At 32.3% G+C, this 23,479-nt stretch overlaps 1 protein-coding gene and 1 long non-coding RNA gene across 4 annotated transcripts in view; one reads left to right on the forward strand and one right to left on the reverse strand.

Moving 5' to 3' along the window:
* The window catches only part of LOC145975008 (uncharacterized), a 75,383-nt gene extending 63,285 nt beyond the window's left edge, over positions 1 to 12,098 (forward strand). The window contains exon 6 of the long non-coding RNA XR_014439860.1: positions 11,907 to 12,098. This is a non-coding gene — a long non-coding RNA (uncharacterized LOC145975008). The remainder of the gene's footprint in view (positions 1 to 11,906) is intronic.
* LOC145975146 (uncharacterized) overlaps positions 1 to 23,479 on the reverse strand; it is a 99,299-nt gene that overhangs the window by 36,159 nt on the left and 39,661 nt on the right. The window contains exon 2 of one of the 3 annotated variants that reach the window (XM_083105395.1): positions 11,069 to 11,137. The exons of the other annotated variants lie outside the window; for them this stretch is intronic. The gene's annotated coding sequence lies outside the window, so the exon portion shown is untranslated. The remainder of the gene's footprint in view (positions 1 to 11,068; positions 11,138 to 23,479) is intronic. 3 annotated transcript variants of the gene reach the window in all.

Genomic DNA, 23,479 nt, shown 5'->3' on the forward strand with positions numbered 1-23,479 from the left:
ATGTTTTTAAAAAATGTGATGCACAATTTATTTTGGATAATGCATAAAATTCGAATTTTTTACTTTTTAATCTCTTTCCGAGTTATTTGTAGAAGAGATACTCTTTTATGTAATGCTGGCAAATTCGACCTAATTTTTACTGAGCAATAAAATGAATGCAGAAATAATGTCACATTTTTTCCTCTTTGCATATTTATTATATTTCGATAATGTGATACTCTCACGAAGAATAACTTGGCTAAAGCCATTCCGTTGTTCCTACATTGGGATAAGGTGCAATAAACTCGCGAAATTGTCTCGGCTGACGCGGATCTCGCCGCTTCTAGCATCAACATCAGCATCAGTATCACGTAGCAACGTATCGCAAGGTAGCATGGTAGCTGCCATCTAACGCAGCAAAGTCGACGTAGTTAGGAAACGATACGTGTCACGAGAGATACTAGTGCAATTAAGGAGAAATGATTGCGCTCGTGTGTGTGTGTATAATATAATAGCCGCGATCCATATAAATGGAGTATTCTCGTAAAGATTTAATCGGAGTTAAATCGGAGTTAAATCGGATTTTAAGGCGGACATTACACTACACTTGCGGAAGAGTGTCTCGAATGACGTCTGAATCTTTAAATTCCGATCGAGCAATCAAATTCGAAAAAACATGGCGTAATAAACCGGTATCGATCGCGAGCGTTTACTTTTTTGCTGATGAGGGGCATCTTCAAAACTTGAGGAAAATTACACGTTATCACGTATGCATTAAGGTTAATGATAAATCCAGTTGCACGCGAGCTAAAATGGCAATAGCAGTTTTCATCTACCACTTTAATAATGTTATTTCACGACTTTGGAGCCGGCGAGTTTTAAGCGAAAACTTTAATAAGAATTTAGTCATCATGCACAACTAGCTTCAAATAGAAATTTTCTTAAAATATATATTGCAACATGTAAAAAATTAAGTTAGACAATCCTCAAAATTTTCGCTGTGCAAAATTTATTTTAGTAAAATACGATAATGATGGCATACGTTTCCGACATGACGATGATGAATGTGAATCTCACCTCGAATATGTGCAAAATAGCAACAGGAGAGCTTACAAAATTTTTTTCGGAACGAATAGAAAAACGTCCGCTCTAAATGATGAATTATCAGAAGTGCTCGGATTTTGTGTGCGAAAAGAAAATTAATATACCCGCGTCGTTGTCCGACGCGAGGCAACGTTATGGGCATTACGTCGTGAGGTCGATGAAACTTTACGAACAAAAGCCCGTTGAATATAACCGGGACGTAAGCCAGGTTGAATCCCGCGGGAACAACCGAGCTTTACCCGTTGAAGGCGTAAAATATACTAAAATGAAGCAGCTGCTGTATTCCTGCATTTATGCCTCGCTCTTCGCCTTCTTACCTATATCTGCTCGGTGGTCACGTAGCTGAATCCTCCCAGACGAATGGAATTAACTGCTCGATTATATTCTCGGATATAATTAATCCATTTATGCCTCGCTCACGTGACCTACAAGCAAAATATGGCATCCTCCCGAGAGTGTAGAGAAACTGATTCTATGTATATAGTATATAGTTTAGAGATAATCTCTTACTCCTCTCGATTAAATCAATAAATTTTGCCATCATCCAAAAATATAGAGCAAAAATATATAAATTTTGCAATCATCTGAAAATATAAGTATAAATTTCTATTTATACTTATTTTGAGAATATCCTTTAATTATTGGAAGGAGAGCGAATTATCCGTCGATATTTTAACATGTTTTTAGCATTCTGTGCACAAATTTAGTTGCACTTTATAATCTTTGATTGTCCCCCCGCGACTACATTTTTCATGATCGAGATAATTTATATAGAAAATGATAAAAAAAGCAGTGTTTTTCTCTCTTTCTCTTTTTTTATTTGAATGTTGATAAATTTGACTGATTGATTTCTTAAAAAATTAAATCATTCTAACTTTAAAATAACTTGCAAAAATTTTGTGTAAAAGAACGCTTGCTATAGCCAGTTTTCTTTTACTGCATGAATCTACAATTTTTCACGGTATCTACGTGAGATGCTATTTTACATGAGATTTTACACAGAGTGGTTACTTCCACGTTGTATAAAAATTAGGCCAATATAATGTAGAATGTTTCTGGAATACGAAATTCCTTCCATGATAATACTCGCGGTCAAAAGGTCATGATGAATGTAAAAAAAGAGTCGCCACGAGTGTCCAGTTAATCTAACTGTCAAGCAAGCAAATTTGTTTGTTCGACAGAATATTGCGTATTTTTATCGGCATTAAAGTTACTCTTTTGCTAATACATATCGTTTCGATAAAGCCGTAAATCGGCTCGTTGAAGTGAACTTTTTTCGCGCTCTTGCACCCTGTTAAATATTTAAATAAATATCGCGCGCGATGCTCACACGCAGGTAGCGGGACTGACAAGACCTTTCCCGGGCAACGCAAATTGAGCCCCCGAGGGTGTCGTCGGGGCGAAAATTGGAGAGCGCGGGTGAAGATGGTTCTTCATCTTGGAAATATACACTTAGGACCGACTGTAATTTCTCTGACTTTGTTATCGCAGCAGAAACAAAATAACGGAACGCGACGAGAACGATTAGCTACCTCATTACATCGGTCATCTCTATTTATTTCGTGCGAGTTAAGCGACTTGCGCGCCATTTTCCACGTCGCATAAACGCGTTATTTTCGCGAATAACATTCCTGAACTGTCGGCGGTCTGATTTCTTCCTCCTGGTAGTCGGAGATCATCGCTTTCTCGCATCTGCGTATTCCGGACACGTGTCATGTTAAGGAAACTTGGTCTTTCTTCACAAAGGAGAGATCGTTGACTATAATATGCGCTTCGGCGGACACGTGTACGTTGTTATGTAGAGATGATGCTGACGTGAGAGTGAATTCTCACAACTGGAATTTCAAATATTTTTTCATATTTATCGTGTTTTTCATGAAATTCAATTTTGAATTTCGTATTCCTGTCTATTGTATAAAAAGCAATTCGCGAAAATAAGTTGCAATATTGCAATTGTCATTCAAAATGTATATGAGGCAAAAATTTTTAAATATATTCGAATTTGTCAAATTTCGATTATGCTAAATGAGTTTCGCAGTAAAAAAAATGATATAAAATAAAGAGTTTTATATATTAATACTTACATTAAAAAGAGATTTTTTTATATTTGTATATTTTAAAACACATTATCATTTTATTGTACCTCGATAAAAGTTAAATATGCTTTGCTCGAATAATTATATTTTTGTTTCTCGATACTTTAAGCTCGATTTTTTATTATTTACAATTGATTGTTCCTCATATTTTAGATATTTTCATTGTGTACGATTCAATATAAAAAAAACTCATCTCAATATTATCGGCGAATGAAAGTCGTGTGATAAATCCGATTACGTCACGTTGGATAGATCAAAAATTTTTCGAGAATGCGAATAAAGCGACGCGCGTGATGCGCAGGAAACACTTTTGCAGTGTTTTATATAAATCGCGGACGAGAAATTGAGACCCGCGCGTAAAACCGTAAGAGAACTTTTTAATTAGCACTATATTGCATGTATGTGTGCGACATTATTTATCGCGCCGGATCCAGGAGGACCCTTATGCGACTTTATCACATTATATACAGGCGTGCAGCTAACACGGCGCATGCGTCTCGGTCAAATGAGGATTCATCTGACCTCAATTATCTGAATAATAGAACATGCGCGATATGAGTTACATCCTGTCTGCTATAATTGCGGCGCAAATATTCTGTCTTTCTCTGGGAACATCGCGAATAGCGTTGTTTATAATTCGGCCGCGCCACGATATTGATCGATATTATGTTTATGTGCACTTTTTGCTTTCGTTGCAATTTCAGTACACAATTACCGCAGCGGAGCTTGCACAGGGGAGCAAAAAAACTGTTTGGTCATATCCCGCCCGTTTCAATACCCCGGCATCTTTCACTCTCGCTATAATTATACTATATATTTTCTTCTTGATATTTACACAGAGAGAGATAAAGTGAGAAAGAGAAAGAGAGAGAAAGAAAGAAAAAAATAGAGAGTGCTTTAAAATATAAATAATTAAATATTTTACTCCAAAAGCTGTCTCTATAAACAAGGATATTTTGCTGTCGATTTTTTATTCTGAGAAATTATTCGCTAACCTTTGCCTCAACTAAGCTTTAAATTAAAAATCAATGATTAGATTAAAATCGATTCGAGCAATTAGCTAATAAGTATCGTTGTATTGCTCATTTTATCTGAATCAGATGCGAGACACCCTGTGCATCACTCGAGAGATTGGAAACGCTTCTCATCCGGAGTGGATTATTCTTTTGTGGGAAACTCGGCGAATGTAAACTTCCTCCCCCTCCTAGCTTCTATCCTTAATCGCTCAGACATTCGCATTCTTCTACAAATTGCGAGAACCGGGAAATATATATCAGCCCGCGTAGCTATCGCGGGATTGCTCGTTGCGTCCGTGAAATGTATCAGTGTTGGTGTCTCGGGTTGGTTTCATTTTCGGATTAGTTTTAAAGTGCATCGCGTGCATGGTGAAAGTGCAATCGAGGGAAAAAGAAAGAAAGAGAGGAGAGCGATAAAGATGGGTGTGAAATGCGCGGGAAGAAGAGTAAAAACGGCGAAATCGTCGTCGCGACGAAGATACGTAGCATCGTATCCGCGGATTAAACAGCATTTCGTGCTTTTTCATACCGCCGCTATCTGCGTACGACAATAAACGATGAAATATGCAGCTCAGCATGCTTCTCTAAAACGCGCGGCCCACGCACACTATGCTAAATTATCCAGGCGCGGATCGCGTTTCCCTCGCGCACGACACCGGTCACGTGTGAGATCGATACGAATGTTTTTTTTTCCCTTTTTTTTTTTAGACCGTGTGCAAACTACGAAAGATATTTTTTCAGGGGGACTCTGGTTGACTCCAACGAGACGATTTATGTGAGCGATCCGGCTCGCGGTTTAATGTTTCAAGAAAACTGTTCATGTTAAAAATCGACGTGTTTGCATTAATTGTGCCATTCTCGCGACGCGGAAAAATTTATACAGAGAATATCTTCGAAGTATCGTACGCTTTTTCGATTGGGTTTTTTTTTAATAATTGCAACAATTTTCATTAGTGGGAGTTTTTTATCGAACGCTATTTTATTTCACAAAATTTTTGTTTTTGCTCAATCGTTTTTCTAATTAAAAAATTAAATTACTCGTTTCATTTTAATAAAACGTTAAACGAGAAAATATGATATTCGCAGCGCGTATCAGTTGTACCAGATCCATATCCATATTATCCGCGACAGATAGCAGTGCATGAAAAGTTGGAACTCGATTGTGTATCTAGCTGCAAAAATAGACACCCAAGTGCGTAGTGTACTTGGCTACCTACATAGGGGCTATATAACACTGCACGTGAGACTCGTGTGCTTTCTCGATGGCTCTTTTATTTACTCGCTTCCATCACCGATATATTGCAATATTGCGGGAACGACAAGTTTTGTCGACGGAAGAGCTCTCGCGAGAGCAAAGCTCGGAAATGCGAAGAGTCGTGTTGGTAGGAAATCGCTGACATGGAGAATATCCGGTTTATATGTTAACCCCTGGAAATTTTGCGTTTGAAAAAGCAGAACGTACGTCGCAACAGGATGTGAAAATATTAAATATTTTTGCTAACGAAGACGTCTACCTGACATTACGTACAATTGTGGGACATGGTCGCCCTTAAATAGAAACCGTTCTCATCTGTGCGAATGTTATTTATCCATCTTTGTATAGGAGCGATTAAAATATCTCGCTAAATTAAGATAGATGAAAGTACCTTCGCAATTGCGTTATTCGAAAAGAAGCTACGACGACCTTCTCCTTTGAGAATAAAGGCTGAATCTCTGCCTCTGCGCATCTTTGCATATTCAAACATTATTATCGTTTATTATATCTCGCGTTTATTTACTCTTCAGATTTCCTCTGCAAGTACGACGAATATTTTTTAATAAATTTCTTAGTAAATTTCTTCCCGCAATTTTATTACTACAGTGCATTTCATTTTATGGCAACTGTGCAGTAAACGAATCAATGCGGAAAATTATAATTACATACGTGAATTTATTTCTGCTAATTCGCAGATATGCGTGCGTCTCGATTTTCGCGAACGCTTTAAAAAATTTCATGTAACATTAACGTAATCGTATTTACGTCGGCACTTGGTGGTAGAACATCGCGGTAATTTAAATTACTGTCTTGGATTTATGTTAATCCGTTTGTACATCGCCGGTGCGGAGTAAGATACTCGCTACGTTCTAATTAGTCTAAAATTGACTGCCATGATATACGGTCGTGTATGTACACTATAGTAATCTGGCAATAATGCGCCTGCTTAATGGGCTCGTTTCTGCTCCATTTTGAGCAAATATTACCTCAAAATACATCTCGTTGCGCCAATATTAACTTAAAAGAGGACGTAAAGTGTTGGAGTAGAAAAAGAGAACTGATTAAATGGATTAAAAACAAATGGAATTAAAGGTCTTTCTTCTCGATCGATGGTCCTGTACTTCGTTTGCCACCGACGATAAATACATTAGCTCGATATCAAAAGCTCTTTTAACCTCGTAGATGTAGAACAATGAACTTTAAAGTTCCCCGTTTATCGTATAATTCTTTACAAATAATTCCTAATCTTTAACAAATTAATCTTATTTATAATGAAATTTTATCGTTAAAGTTAGTAACTATGACATAGGACAAGTGCAATTTCAAAATTCCGAGGGAGAAAAAAATAGAAAATCTCATTCTCATTAAAGAATGTAAAAAATATGATTAAGTAGAAAGAAATCTGTATTAAATGTTACCTCTCGTACGATGTATAAAGCACATTCTATGAATATGCATCCAATTTAACGATATAATTATCGATAATTGTGCATAAAATACAGCTATACAGATTTTAATTAAATGTCAATTACATATTATGTTATTTATTAAATAATTGTGTAAGGTTTAATTATAAATAACAACGTCATATATCCGGATCTTCATGGCAATCAATTTAATTTTTGACATATTTTTCACGCGAAATGGTCGAGCGCGCAGTATTGTGTGTATTAAACTTTCAATCCAATCACTCTGCATGAATAAGTCGACATGCGTGTTTAATTCTTTTTCTGTTGCACGAACTTGTATCTGTTCGATGACGTCAATGTATAGAATGACGGATTGATATCGTTGCAAAAGCGCAGGACAATTGAAAAATTTTCGTAGAACGTGTGTGTCTGAAACGTTGGATTTTCCGCGCGACATCTCAACGAATAATACGACTTTGTCGCAAAAGAAAAATCGATTCGATTCTCCACGATATATTGTTCTGCAAGAAACTTAGTTATTCCAACTATCCCGAAAGGAAAGGATCTACTTTCTGAAACTTGAATCACTTTATAGGTAGCATTTCGTAGGTGCACTTTGCAACATAGTATGGTTTGTGATATTTATGCAACACGTAATATATCGTCGGTAAACAATGCGCATATTTTTATAAACATAGTAAGTAATACGCGAGTAAATACGCGACGCGTGAGTTTTTATATAACACACACAATACATATATATCATATATTCCTAATACTTTTGTCGCTAAACGAATTTCAATTTAGTTACAATCGCTCTTTTTGGAAACGTTCGTTTTGAAGACGTGATGGCAATATATAAAACGCTTCATATTATATATAAATAAATAAATAAATATTAAATTAAATAAATTAATAAATTAATAAATTTATTTACACGCATAAAACAATGCGCTGCTTTTTCGTTTTATTGCCGTTAAACTATTAATAAAGGGCTATGTTAATTAACCCTTCGTCAATAATAATAATAATGAGACTTATGCTATCACGCTGGGTTGACTCTGGGTGCGGAAGAAAAATTATTATTATTATCGATCAATATTTATTCATCTTAAATGCGCACAAAGAGAGATTCTTATTTTTATCATTTCTTGTAATAATTAGAGACGTTAAAATAATTTTGAAATTGATGGTGAAGGAGAAAGAAAGAGATTAAAAAACGATTAAAGAGAAAGATTAAATTGATGAGGAGGAAGAAAGAGAGAGATTAAAGAAAAAAATACAAATATCTGACATTTATCATTTATTAATTACTTTTTGATTCTTGAAAAAATAAATATATTTTAAATAATATTAATAAATTTTTTACTAAAGATATTTTTATTTCTAGACAATTTTTTTCTACAAGTCGTGACGAACAAGGAAAATTTACAGGAACGATCGATACGCATCGAAATACCGGATAATGCTAGTAGATGATAAATCGACCTACATATATAATGCAGCATCACAAAAGACGTATTTTGCGCGTATCTAGATTCCTTTCAGCAATCCGATCTTCGCGTAATTCGCAGAACACCGCTGTTCATCCATTAATTCTGTACCGCATATAATCTCGACAAAGTTCCAACTCTGCGGAATATATTCCGCGTCAGTTCAGATATATACACTTGGGAGGACTGGAGCAAAATTAGAGAGTTACAACACGCGTACTCCGATGGGTTTACGCGGACAAACGCGATTGTAATAAAATCTGAGCGACTGATGCTCGACAGCGCAACGAACTCGTTGCCGATGATTGTTTCTAGAATTTCATTCATTATGTATGACGGCATCGTTATAGTCTGATTCACGATATCAAAGTACACGTGTTCAATGTACCACGGTAATTCCTCTCAGTTCGATCAACGTTAATTAATTAACAGGGCGTTTAACGTGAAATCACGTTACGCGCTTTGAATGTACAAGATCTATTCCCGATGCGTTTTGCAATGAACGCAGTTTTACAGATAGGCTATTTATCGTGCTTTCCACGTTCACATAACATGTAATATTTCATCTGTAATAAATAACTAATAACGCACGATAAATAATTTTTCAAAATTATCAAAATCTCTGTATGTGCAAGGAAAAAAATTATTAAGCAAACAATGTTCAATTTCGCATAAAATTTCCAATATCGGGTCGAGAAAGAATTTCGCTTGATCTCTTTTTTTTATGTTCGATGCTAACGGAATAAAAAAAAAGCTTCTCTCTCGGCGTGTTACCGCGCGAAATTAAATTTTTTTTCAAAGCGACATGCGTAGATAAGAGAATTGCAGTAATACATGTGTATTTGTGTCTATAAATCTTTTGCATAAACCGCGTTTGCATCGCAAGCGTTGATTTAATATGCATGTATATGCATGCAATCGTGCATTTTGTTATTCTTTGTATGTTCTCGTTCTTATTGTGATTCTAAAATATGTCTTCTATGATTATTTACGATTCACCAGGCACCATTTTTATCGGAAAAGCTAGATTAAATTTATGTTCATTATCCTTTCTACGTTAAATTAAATTATTGAGTTATTATAAAAGCCGATACAATTTCAAACTGCATATGTAAGAAATACAAGGGATTAATTAAATATTTCGATTATTATATTGGAAGATTATCAGAATAAAGTACAAGAAAAATATTATTTATTGTTAGAAATAATGAATGGAATAATCGAGACTGACGTAATTTTAAAACGATGCAAGAGATTACTAGATAAAAAAGCAGAAAATTAATTAGTAAAATCGGTCAATTTTCTTTATTTTTCGTTTTACGCTAATAGCATATGTCTCCTATAAAATTGTATCGTTATAATTTTATCATACTCTGGAGAAATGCTTCAAATATTCTTGTATTATTCCCAGTTGTTTCGCTTTTTTCACAAGCAATATCTATTAGGTGCTACAAGCTAAGTAAAGTGCACGAGACAAAAAATTAATGATTGCTTTCAAGTCGCATTAAACTTAACCGTCTAGAGGTTTTCGCATTATTTTCTAATTTATCGGCACTTCGTTTGTATGCAGATTTTTTGTCTTCTTCCACCTCCTCCCATTATGTGTATTTCTACTTTAATTTCACTTTATGTCCCTCAAGTTTTTCGTCCATGAAACTCTATTTATCTGCCAACGAAGAAATACATGCGCAGAACGTCATTCTAGACGATTTCGTGAGGATTTTATTTTCTAGTTCACCGGACCGACACCTTCGGCCATTCGTATTGCATAGTCGTATTTTGCTAAGCCTTTGTATAATAGAGACGACAAAGAACGAAAGGAAGAAGAAGCACATATGTACATAATAGGAAGCACGCTTTGCATTGTACGCTTCTAACTTGAATTATCGCGAGTGCCGTACAAATATTTGATTAGGATGCACATAATCGCGTAGGTGTATATAGTTTTATTTCCTTTGCATTTCCTTATATCATTGTACAATGTTAACGCGTTTACTTTTTAAAATAATCCTTCCATTTACATTTCCGCTAATTATTTCACACACTCATTTATTAACACAAATAAAATTTATGACATACAGAAACCGCACCCTTTGTCACGCATTGCAACTGTAGTTTTTTCATCATGAGTGAAACATGCGTGGGAATACATTTATATGTTGCTTTTTTTAAATTAAATTTAGTGTAACAATGTAAAATAATACGTAAAAATCGCTTTACTGTTTTAAAAATTTTGAAGCTTTTTTCCCTCTTTTTTGGCCGATAAAATCCTCAAAATTACACGTGTATCTAGAATAAAAAAAATCGACATTTTTAAATAAAAAAAAATATATGACGATAAATTTAAAGAATCGTAAAATGTAAAACAATTGTGGCTTGATTTAATTTTTCTGATAACTTGAATCAAATGTCCAATAAAGGGAGGTATTCATGTTATTATATCCACATAATTTAAGGAAAGTATTACAAAAGTTAAATCCTTTTTGAGCACCTGATTCATGTAATTTTATGAAAAATCACTTTTATATAGTTTACAAAGCATATTACTTCGCCGAAAGGTATAATGAACTCTCTTTTAAATCAATATTTACATTTTTTATTTTTTTAGATGTGTGTAAAACAAAGCATACTACATTATATATTGCGCGATAACGTGTTTGTCTCATTCATATTTGCAATCGCATATTATTTTATCAGTGGTGAAATATTTACTCACCGGATGTTGCGGACGTTTCTCGTTTAATGGAATTCTGGCAATTGAGCTTACATTCTGTACGGTACGTACCTGCAATGAAAAAGATTGCAAGAATGGAATCAACTAACAGTATATAACTATACAATATAGCAATACAACGCGCATTATTTTGGAACATCAATTAAAAGCTCGTGTGATAAAAAGGAACACAATACGACCTCAAATTGTATCGAGAAATGTTTTATAAAATTGATATATTGTGGAAGAAATAACTATTTGAGAGAATATTTTCACAAATATGTTATATAGGAAATGTCTCTACATAATTTATATTTATTTTTAATTTACAATTCTTTTAATCATAAATATTTGATTTATCGAAAACATTTTTATTGTCAAATTATAAACATTTGTAAAAATTCTTAGCAAATCTTACGTCGATTGTTTAAATATATATCGTCATAGTCGCGTTTTTTTATTACAATAAGAAATCATTTTTTACTTTAAACATACAATTCTGATTTTGATAAAAATCTCAAAATTTATATAAAAAACTGCATTTTATGTTACTTTGTATTATTACTGCATTTTATCTAAAAAAATAATATATATCTTCGCATGTTTTACATGATGAAAAAATCACAATTTTAATTCATCAAAGAGTGAGATTATTAAAATTTTATATTAGTTTCACATATACATAGACAATTACAATTAATACGGATGTTATTATAAATCAATCATTGTACTAAAGGAAAAATTTCAACTCGTTAAAATTTTTAGAGATGCGGCGTGTGTAATTTTTACTCGCTAGATCATGTTGAAGTGCTGCTCGCTTAAGAATTGTCTCTGATTTCAGCGCAAATACTGGGGGATGCGGAGATTTCCTGACGTCTCCGAACAGTGTACATGCAATTTCAATGATTGGCATAGCTATTCTCGCAGAGGTACGCTGATTATTATTGACGGAATTCAGTGTTTCATAGTGATGAATACTCGCCGCACTAGTTCTAGTCTATGCAATTATAGTCTCGCGCGAGGCGCAATATGATGTAAATTGCATGTTGTTGCCGCATAATCGAAAATACAATTTTGCATATTTAGACGGGGAAATAAGAGTAGGGAACATGTTTTATGCGAAACGTACAAAACATAGCGATACACGCGCGAATTTTCCGCGGATTTTTTAGACTTTATCTTAAAACCCCGAACATTAAAATCGATATGTAGTTATGTAAAACGAAACGTATTCATGTAACATGGGAAAAGTTTTTATGAAAAATAGAAATTATCAAGAAATATTAATCGTTTCATGCATTTTAATGGACATTCTACAATATTTATACAGGGTGTCCCAAAAGTCCCGGAACAGTCGAATATTTCATAAACTATGCACTTTAGAAAGAAATGTTTCAGACAAAAGTTGTATGGCTTGAAGGGGGCCATAAGATGGTGTCATTAGTTTGACGTTGAAAAATCGTTTGAAGGTCACGTGAAGGTCACCTTCAATTTTTTAAATGGAATCGCCAACTTTTTATTGCATATTCTTGCAGCTCATCTCGAGAGCTTTCCAAAGCACTATAATTAAGTTAGTTTTCATTAAATACTTTCCGAATTATGAGGCTTGAAATCATTTCTTAATTTTACATAAACCGTAAAATATCTTGTAAAATATTCATTTTTCGATTATCTTACCTTAATACTTTTACGTACAATATAATGAGAGGAATCAATTGGTGTAAAGAAAACACATAGTTGTTTCGAAGAAAAAATATGTAATTTGCAATTAACAGTTACATATTTTTTCTTCGAAACAACTATGTGTTTTCTTTACACCAATTGATTCCTCTTATTATTTTGCACATAAAAGTATTAAGGTAAGATAATCGAAAAATGAATATTTTACAAGATATTTTACGGTTTATGTAAAATTAAGAAATGATTTCAAGCCTCATAACTCGGAAAGTACTTAATGAAAACTAACTTAATTAGAGTGTTTTGGAAAGCTCTCGAGATGAGCTGCAAGAATATGCAATAAAAAGTAGGCAGTTCCATTTAAAAAATTGAAGATGATCTTCACGTGACCTTCAAACGACTTTTCAAGGTCAAACCAATGACACCATCTTATGGCCCCCTTCAAGCCATACATCTTTTGTCTGAAACATTTCTTTCTAAAGTGCGTAGTTTATGAAATATTCGTCCTTTCCGGGACTTTTGGGACACCCTGTATATGTAGATACATAGATTTTTCTATAAACATATCTTTTTTTCTGAAAAATAAATCCGGAGCAAGCGTATCGCATGCCATCGAGATGTCTTTCGCAAGAAAACATCAAAAGATAAATAAAAACATACCATTGAGAAAATACATATAATATAGAGAAAAACTGATGAGGAAAAAGAAACTCGTGCGTGCAAATGCCTCGTATTCCTTCGCAAATATTTGTTGAAGCGACATAGATGAATGTGCAGATTTTAATGAACACCTGGCAAACGACATGACGTTTGTGTTGACAACGATCTTAATTTTCGCTTGGCTTGATTGTAAGTTGACGTTCGCTTTGAACAACGTTTTAATTCGAAGACGGATGTTAAATTCCTCGCCGAAAGCGAGGAAATTGTCAGTGTATGAGTCGAGATAGACAAATATAAACGCGCATTTATGTGTCAATGCTTTATTTCGAATTGCTTGTAAGGTAGATACTGCTAGATCGATCTTGCAAATGCAATCTTACGAAATAGAACGTTCTCGTTCCGGAAGAACTATCATTTGTTGCATTGATACTTATTTCTTAATTACAGAAAAACAGATTTCTGTATATATTTTTCCGATGATTGCTTTTTTATTATTTATATGTTTGCATTTGTTTTATTAATAAAATGTATTTTATAGATATATTTCTTATCGTTCTAAAAGAAAATTTATAATTAAAAATCTTTTAATTTCTAATTTGCCAATAGTAAAAGATATGCATCTCGAAATTCTTTCATATATCAGGAAATAAAAATAATGCATGAATATCGTTATAATTGAAGCATTTTCTCTCGGAAATACCAGTGAGTGCATTTAGTAGTTATATAGAATTACGCTTTGTTCTCCTTACAATTGAAACATATTAAAAGCTCCTTTACAACTCCAGTATTTTATATATTATTACGTTTGCACTTTAATATCGCTTGCACGGTAGTGTAAAATTTCTTATACTTTTATGTCTAGTTAGAACGTCACGATTCTAATTATTCGTCACGGAAAAAGATGAAGAAAAATATTGTAAAAATTATATAATATAATTTTTGTAAAAATGTTATGGAACATTGTAACGTATAAATAAATCAAGATATTTTTGTTCAATTTTATATATATATATATATATATATATATATATATATATATATAAGAATATTGTAATTATTCAAACATTTGGATAAACAAATGCATAATCGTTAACAAATAATAGGAGAAATATATATATATATTTCATAATTATTTCATAATTGTTATGATAATAAATATCTTAACGTTATTATAATTTATCATAAATGTTGTAAAAGGGAATATATTTTTTATGTAATTTGTACTGCGAGATTTTGTCCGTGCACCGTGGTAAAAATATACTGAAACGTACTCTCTTGACCTATTTCTGCATCAGAATATTGAGACCAAAAGGAATCTACGAGGGCTTTAAAGAATTCTCGTCGTCGATTGGTTTCACCTTTGAAGTTTCGTGAATAAGCAAATTCAATTCAGACACGCTTTATTTCTCGAACGCACAATACGTATTTTTTTCTTATATAAATTTGACGTATTTTTTTTTTTTTTACGTATTGCTATCTTACAAAGTAGACGTTTCTAAAAGACGAACATATATACTATATACAATTTTCCGCTTATATGTGTGTGTATTTTCGGGAATAAAAATATTTACTTAATGTGTGTTTACGTTTTAATTGCTGTGAGCATGTGAATAGTGTAAAAGCAGGAAACCTGCGTGATAAATGTCTCGAATAGCCGCACTGTAAATGTAGCCTTCATTCTATCCAAACACGACATTATATTGCTGTAGGTAATATACTGCACATTATTTGCAGTAAACAATACCGCACCAACATAAACAAAAGCAACTATACGCGGTATATATTTTATAGAACTGTAACACAGAAATGTACTTTGATACAATAGTATTTCAATTAACACATTTTTATACGTTGAGTTATCAATGCTCAAGGATATATTATTTTCTGCACATCTTTCTCTCATTTTCTTTCTATTTCTTTAAGAACTTTAAATTAATTATTTTAATCATGATTTAAATTTATTTATGCTCTTTTCTTATGTATCTTCGTATAAAATACGCAGGAAACGACATATATGTATATAAATTTATTTATTTATATGTGAATAAAAATATAAGATGTTGGATATATTAACAAGGAGATTTACAAAATTATGATGATATTAACAGATATTAATAACAAATATATAAATTAATTAATATAAATTAAATATAAATTAATTAACAAATATAAATTTTATCAATATATAATCAATATAAGACCAAAAAATATAAAATATTCGATAAAACACTCGATCGAGCAAAATCGTAAAACGTGCGAAATGAATTCTAAAAATTTTTATCAGTCATGAATGATCATTTCAGAAAAGACAGAGTTGATGTGAGTAGTATTTCATAGCTCGGATTTAGAGGTAATTCGTGACAATCAGACTGATAGTCGGAAAGAACGGCAGACTTTGAATTGGAAAGTTTTTACAATGGTAGTTCCGTTACCATAAAGAGTTACACTGAAACGAAACGTACGGCACACCTGTAGCACTGTAACCTTTCGCCCTCGCATTTGTTCTTTGTGCTCTCCTTGAAATCGACAGTATCATCACGTACCGATAGAAAAACGTGCTCCCTGGAACGGCAGTCGGATCTGTAAGAGTCAGCTTTTACAGAGCACGGGTCAGCCTTGGAGTTCTAGTAGTAATACGTGTTTTAGATAGGATGCACATATAGAAATCACACGAATGGTCTGGCGCTGCTTCCGGAAGGAACATTTGCTCATACGGATAAATCTGGACGGTAATATTGGATCACGTGTGTTGCGTCCAAGTGTTCTCGACTATCGATTGAATGAAAAAAAATAATACGTGTAGATCTGTCTTTGACATGAGTTGTATAAGCTGAAAAGTGATTGACAGAAACGCAATTATTTTTAATCAATTTCAAGCACATCAGACACATGAATATTTGTACTTTACGAAATTTACAGAAAAGACATTTTACTTTACCATTATTTAATATTCTTGAATTTCTTATATCGATGAAACTCTGTGCACTTTTTCCGATATTTGATAAATGGCTTTTCAAATTTAAGAAATATATGATGTACGTAATCATCTCTTAACAGACAAATATGAGTAAACAGCATTAATAAGTAAAAAAATATTAATAAATAAAAAGCGATCTTGACACGCTTATGAAAATTTAAGAGATTCAATAATTTCAAAATGCATTTCCATGGCTCAGTACTTATCTCAGAAAAAGTTATTTCACGGATTTCAATCTCTGTGAGAAAGTTAAAAAAACCACGGATATGATTGGTCTTAACAACTTTATTTAATTTTACGCTTTAAAAGACAGCTCGCAAATGCAAGATAAGTCGACTTTGCCACTGCAGGTTAAAAATCGCGAAGAAAAATCTTTTCGCGAATATCAGAAAAGACCGCGTTCTGAGATTCGTTCAACGTAACAACGAGAAGAGAATAAGAACAAATTTATCCGAAGAGGTTTGCATAATTTTTTTGGCGAGTATCGCAAGTAATATTCGAAAAAAATCCGTGTTGCATCCTGATGAGATTATTATTATTATTATTTCAACAAGAATTTACGAAGGAAAATGACATTTATTCCTCGGAGACTCATAGTAGCATAATGCGGATATATATTCTCTAGCAGTTTCAGATCTATCATAGAAATTTTCATTCTGAGGATACTAACATGTATCCCATCGGGGGTAAGCGTAATATTCGTATAAGCGGACAGAATATCAAAAAGATCGCATAATATGACATGTAAGACAAGCTATTGATATGATATGATCATAATTCTCGATAGAATCGGTACCAGTTTAACATTTCGGATAAAACTGACCTAAAAAAGTTAGTAACAATTTGGTTTTGATTTTTTCTCCACACGATTTCTTGTTTATTTGTGTATTCCTCTTAAAATATAAGAATTATAAAATCAATAAAAGACAAATTATTTTATGACACGTCAAAAAATTTTTTTATATTTTACATATAATATAGAAGTGTAAAAATTTAGATTAATCCAAAAAATTTCGTACGATTTTGGATTTTATTATTAACCGAGTCTGAATGTGTATTATTATGTGCTTAGCTTAATTATTCTTTATTGCTTAACATTTTACATCTTTTCCGAATATTATTCTAACAACAAAATATTGGAATACAACTTGCTTTATAAAATTTATTCAATCTTATTTTTATAAAATTTAAAAGATACAATAATCTATTTTTCTCTTATCATAAAAGATAAAAAATATTGGAAGAATAAAACTGCATAATCTCATCTAACATTAATTATGTGTCATATAAAAATACTATTTTTTTGTATTAGTTTTTTACTATAATTTATTTTGCATTTTATTATATATAGATATACGCACATATATATATGTACGTATATATAAGATGCGCTTTACAGGTATATGTATTCAAGAGCTTAATCATTGCATTGAAACAGGGGCTTGTTATCTTACATAGTAGTTTCTGAGTAACATGTTACATGTAACGCGTAAATGCACATGGATAGAATACTAGCAGAGTAGTAGTAGTAGGTCCTCCGGGCTTCCGCCAGCCGAGAAAATCACGCTGGCGACGTGAAGTAATGCGATTTTGGCGAACAGGGAGACCGATGCAGTAGATGCAGCTCTCGATTTTGCGATCCCCACGGGTCTCGAAGAATTTATAAGAGACTGCGAATCGGATAAATCGCATTGAAACGAGAAAGTGGAAATGTATTGCGTAGTATTTCAACAAATACCTTTTTCCACGCGCAGAAAAAACCAGCTGCGCTCTTCCTCCCCCGCCCCCCCCCCTCCTCTCTCTCTCTAATATATATAATTTATAGATACATACATATAATGGAAAATTATCCTTCATTTTACTGTATTTAATCTTAAATTCAGAAATGCTTTAATATTTTCCATTATTTCCTAATAAGATTATACTTTAATCATAACATTTTTAATATCCTGCTGCTACAATGCTTATTAGAAGATAAAAAATCTAGTTAACGATAATAATACACATGATTTATTGTAATAATATATTATATATAAAGTATATATAATAATATATCTTTAAAGTAAAATTATATTGTCACGTATAAAATATTGTGCCCATAAAAGTATATGCTTGTGGTAATAATAAAATGGTGATAAATTATATAATAAATTTTTTTACATAAAATATTGTTCCGCGATCGATAAATAAGTTTAATAAAACAAATACGTATTTATTTAAATAATTTTGATATACTCATATGTTTGCAAATAAGAAAAAAGTAATTTTCTTTATCTTAAAGATCTTAATTGCAGAGAGAGAGATTAAGAATTATTTTTTTATATGGACTGGAAATATAATTTTGCGCACAGAGATTAAATCGTCCTATTTAATCATTTTATACTACGAAACTACGATTTTATATCCGAAAGTGTTATAGTTGTAGTTAATGCTTCCGTATATACTCTAGGAGAGATGTGCTCGTTAAAGCAACAGCATGTCTAAACGATTAATGTTACGACTCAGAATAGGAGACGGCAGAGGGTAGATGCATTTGAGGAGAACATCGGTGTAGGTTAAAAGAAATAAAAACGCTGTAAGATTGTTACAATACTATTAAAGTTTATATACTGCACTTTTAAAAATATATATTAAATAAAATGTTTCTTGCAAAAAGAATTTGTAAAGATTCAAAGGATGATTATATATTTACATTATTTTTATATTTTTATACATATAAATGCATCTTTTTTTGTTTCTTTGATTTGAAGAAATTGACAGAACTTTCTTAGAATACAGTTATCTTATGCCATTTGTGTATGGAAATGATACTGTCGAACTTGGTAGAGGAATTATCTTGAGAGAAGCAAAAGCAAGAAATTTCAGAAGAGGAAGCATTTATAAATATCCGCAGAACATTTCCGATGAACGGAATTACTTGGAATACCATTTAAACGGGCGAATACGCATTTCCATCTCGGGTATTTATCGGGCTTCATAAAATAAGGCTGTAATAATAGTCTTATTTTCAACGAAGAATATGCATCGCTTCATAACTATCTCTTAATATGAAAGAAACTTGTACAAAGTTTTAATTGAATCTAATACAAGAAGTGAAATTCAGTCTCGTACAATTAACTGACGTTTCACCCATACGTGAAATGAAGTTACAGAAAATGCTAGGTCCAATCTGCATACGTAGAAATGCGAGCGAGTAAAATGCAACTATTTCGCGCAACTTACAATCGCGAAATTACTTAATGCGATTTGCAGAACACGGTTTCCGCAGAACACGTGTCACTGGAAAATCTCCTTCCTATTGTATATATATATATATATATATATATCAACAGATTTTTCTAGTATAGTGATTCATAAGAAAACTATTTCTAAACTCAAAATTTGCGAAATATTTACGATAATTTTATAATTACAAAATGTAGTGTAATATAAAATAAATATATCAGGTAAAAAAGTATATCAGAAACATTGACACATGGATTATATCCAGACGGGAATCATATCAGAGATTTTCTTCACTATATAGTATATATATATATATATATATATATATATATATATATATATATATATATATATATATATATAGTTTTCCACTTTAACATATATATATAGATGTATGTACGTATGTATGTATGTATGTATGTATGTATGTATGTACATAACCTTCGAGTAATAACAATATTCCATAGTTTTTGTTTTCTTATCTACCTGATAGTTTACGTAAATAATTTTAACGGAAAAAATCGTTGCTAATTCCTTGTAAAAGATATTTTGCACAAAATTGACAGCTTTTAATATTTGCGCTTATTATAATATTTCACTCTTTCTCTAATCTTTCTACAAATGATAAGATTATTAACAGTGAATAAGCAATTAATCGTAAAACTTGGTAGACAAATTTCGATCGTGTATCAATATTTACATTTATACAAAGAATCATATATACGTTTTTTTGCGAGCTTTCTCTGTTTCTTTTATCAGTTTCTATATTTTTCGTCGAAATGATTTCATTTGAATTTAGTCGTATATAATCTGTGGATATCATACAAAGTGGATATCATGCCAAAAAACAAAAGTGAATCCTATTTTTGGGCGTATTTTACAAAAGACATTAATAATGCAGAGGGCAAGTGCAAAATTTGTGGCAATTTTTATATTTTACAGGCATTCGATAATATAAAACTTCATATAAAGAAAAAACATAAAAGAACTTCAAAGAAAGAACATGAAAATTCTGTCCCCTTGAAAGGAAAAGGAAAATGGCCATTTTCTATAATACAAAACCATCAAACAAAATGTGATATTTGTGGTAAGGAGTATAAAATCTACTATTATGAATCGAATGCGATGAGAGTGCACTTACAAAATGCGCATAATATAAATATAAAGGATCAAAACTGGGGTTGTTGCATTATAAATATAATACATCAAATAATTTAATGGAATGCAAACATTGCAAAAGAATCTTTCAAAATGATAGTAAACATAAGTATTTCAATGCAAGGAAATATTTAATCGATGCTCATCAAATCGCTGTATCTTTGGAATTCAGCTCAACGAGGTAAGACTAATGACAATAAGCTGAATATCACTATTTTATCTCTTTTGAATTATTTATATGTATTTTTGTGTAACATATGTAAAATTATATATAATAAAATCGTAAAATTTAGATATTTGACATGTTTATCATAAAGATTATATATATACGTGTATATATATATATATATATATATATATATATATATATATATATATATATATATGTATACCGGTGCATCTCCAAATCCTTGGATCATAGCACGCTCGGAAGCATAAACGGGATGTAGTTTGATAGCGGACAAAGCACTGAGACGTGGCACGAAACTATAATAGGTCGTATCATGAATACGGCTGATACGATCGGTGATTCTATTCTCTTGCGTTACGCTTAGCGCGTAATACCGCTAATAACATTAAATGTGCAACTACGTACTATAGTAGCGCGGATTCCGTATCTAACAAGCTTTCAAAAAGTGCGAAATAACGAAGTGCGCATTCGGACAATTTTTATATAACGATTACTGCCGTTGCTATCTAATTCCGCTGTTGTGTCTTGTAGACGTTTTCGAGAGCACGAGAAGTAGGACGATATGATTTTTCAAAACAGAAACTTTTCGTACATATATGTATACGAAAGTTTGAGCGTATCTCACGTAAGCTCCGGAGCAAACGGATTTCAAATTCGACGTCACGACTTTTCCTCTAAATCACGAGCCCACTCGAGATTACTTCGCGAAATCGAATGTCGAATGCATTCACGAAGGGAGCGTAGTATTCCCGAGACTCATATGATGCGTATATGCACAGGCGTTTTCTTTATCGGCATTTTCATTCCCTTTCGCGCCGATTTCGCATGCACAAAGAACCTGAATCACATTTCACCTGATTTATTAAAGCGCACGTTTCATTTCAACATGCTAGAAGCGCCTTATAATGCATCTTTTGTCGAAGTCTCGCAATAATCCCCCGCATTCTAATCATGCATTCAGCATCCATGTCTCTAACGTTCCCATATTATTCAGAATTAGACGCGAGCCTTTGTCAAGGCACGAAAAACCATCTATTCAAATTTTGTCAAAGAATGAGATTTTTGAAAGATTATTAAATATATTTTTCTTATCTTTAATTAGCATATTAGTAAAATTAGAATTTTATATATCCATTTTTTCTATCTTTTGATTTTATCTTATAGTCATTAACGTTATGAGAGTCTTGTCTCATGATTTATTCCGTCTGCCTATTTTTAGATTAAGTTGTTTTTTTTTTTCAAGAGTAATGAAAAAGTAAAATTTCTAAGTTTCACTATAAATTTATCGTATTGGCTATAAATTTATTATATTTACTATATAAATTTATATAAAATTAACTTGTTAAAATGTCTGAATTTATTTATGTAGTAACGACGAAGAATTCTGAAGCATTCGACGAAGTTTACACGAATTTTGCAAAGTAGATGATTATGAATGTAAAGCAAATTATGGAAAACAATTATAATCGCTCTTCATCTTTATACAGATGTCGTCGTCTCTTCGCACTTTTCAATTCTGTTTTATATTCAAAACGAAATTAATAACGAATGAAATAATTAATGACGTTAAATTAAGTTACATTCTTACAAAATTTAAATATCTTTAAAATTCATAGGCTTTTTTCTACTTTTAAAGAATAAGTGATAAATTAAATTTCCTGCTTTTGAATTATCTTTTATTCTCTCTTTATTTATATTGATTTTATTTTAAGCGGTATTGGACGAATGTGTAATCAGCGAAAATTTTTAATATGAAATATTATTATTTTAAATCGCGAAGATTGCATCGTCGTAGGCGTGTTAATTATTACCGCATTTAACTTTATTGTTATACTTAAGTACGATCAGTTAATAGCTGTACAATCTGACGGCTGAAATAATGAACGGCGGCAATATATGGAATCGTTCATCTTCATTTTCTTGTAGGAGGCGAAAAGGAACGGTTGGCATATCGGGTCGTGATAATAGATTAATGTTTAGTAATACTTTAGTCAATAACGCTGTTACTGCTCTTTCAAAGTATAATTAAAACTATTTATTCTCGTAAGAGCACGTAACAATCTGCTCTGACATTGATAAATATTCAATGTTTAATTACTTTTGACACTAAGCAATAAATATAATAAATGTTTTAATCTTAATAAATCAATTATTTTGAAACCTCTGATGTGATTTACGAGATGATATAAAAATTTTATTTTGCACAAACGCGATACAATGTGATATCTCGTTAAATTGTTCTTTGGCGAACCAACGAAATAAAGGAATTATTCCGCATGATAATATAAAGTGTTTCACCCTGTACATACACAGGGTCAGAGTATGGCTTTCCCGTACTTCATTATATAACTTCACGTTATGATGAAATATAAGGTAGAGAGGATCGTCTATTTTCTTACACGTTATATCACTTCGGTCCGGGTTTGCGCTATGCTTGCTCCAGCCGTAGCCCGTCTGTAGCTCGTGTCGGGCGATCTTTAAAAAAACACGGAAGTATTTGAGCTTGTAACGAGGCGAAAGTAAAGTC

The sequence above is a fragment of the Camponotus vicinus genome, unplaced genomic scaffold (genome assembly GCF_025532165.1).
Source record: "Camponotus vicinus isolate PSW18456_S1 unplaced genomic scaffold, iyCamVici1.0 SCAF_7, whole genome shotgun sequence".
In the NCBI taxonomy this organism is placed as follows: domain Eukaryota; kingdom Metazoa; phylum Arthropoda; class Insecta; order Hymenoptera; family Formicidae; genus Camponotus; species Camponotus vicinus.